Source organism: Octodon degus, unplaced genomic scaffold, assembly GCF_000260255.1.
Source record: "Octodon degus isolate 3935 unplaced genomic scaffold, OctDeg1.0 scaffold00157, whole genome shotgun sequence".
NCBI classification, from domain to species: Eukaryota; Metazoa; Chordata; class Mammalia; order Rodentia; family Octodontidae; genus Octodon; species Octodon degus.
Window position 1 is genome coordinate 6,392,830 of NW_004524733.1, and position 1,194 is coordinate 6,394,023.

The following is a 1,194-nucleotide window of genomic DNA, read 5'->3' on the forward strand; positions in this document are numbered from 1 at the left end:
ATTGTACAAGATGCAGACATGATATGCTGTCCACAAATACTATTAGAACAAATCTTTCTACTCATTGAATTAAGAGAAAGTAGCTGTATAGCTTGAGTAAATTTAGCACTCTATACCTCCCTTGAAGTCCCAAGGGAAACATTCTATAATCCTGCTTCATAAACTTTACAGTCAAATGATCTTTTTTCTCCTCTTATCTAAATGTCCATTAGTAATTTTCCATCCTTTGGGAGACCCAACCCAGCCCCATTATTCACACAATATTCCTATTTGGAGGGAGGGGATGAAAAGTGGTTTAGTCACTTCCCTGTTTTCTCAATCCTTATTTCTCCACATTAGATTGTCATATTCCTTGAATCATTTCTTATTTTTCTTCCACCAGTTTCAAAAATTTCTAGGTATATATTGTGATTTTTGAATCCTCGCTTTTTTCTTGGTGGACCATGTTCCAAACTTGGTCTTGAAGATTTTGAACATGGTAAATGGAGGCACTTTATACAGAGTAAGTTCTTAAAGTGGATTTTAGAAAGATTTAATGGTCCAAAGTTTTTGCTTTAAAAATTCCCCGAGGCCTGCCCCTTAGCTCAGTTCTTTAAGTGGCTGCTTCAACAAAGCAGTCAGGCTCAGGTTGCTGTGGTTCGATCCCCACAACTCAAGCCAGCCAAACCTGCCCTAAAGTCATTCGGAGCCAAAAAAAAATCCTTCTGCCATTTTTGCAATTAACCACTAGGAAGGCAGTATGCAATGTGTTAATTATTGAAACTATCCTACCAATTTGGTTTGAAACTGTCTCATTGCTATTTGTTTCTCAATAAAATTATGGGAAAAAATAATAAAATAAAATCTCCCGGCCCAAAAAAAAAAATAAAAATTTCCATATCAACTTGTGGAGATGGTTTTATGAAGGTACTTTTTCAGATGAGGTTAACATTTTAATCAGCGGACTGAATAAAGTAATGTGGATATGCCTTATCTAAGCAGTTGAAGGCTTAATATAAGATTGACCTCTTCCTTAGAAGAGGAAATAGCAGCTTTTGATCTTGAACTGCAACATGGGCTCTTCCCTGCATCTCTGGCCTGCCACCCTACCCTGCAGATTCTGGACATGTCAGCATCCATCCGTAATCACACGAGCCAGTCCCTTTAAATCTTTCTCGCTCTGCTCTGCCCTCCTCTGCTCTGCTCTGCTCTGCT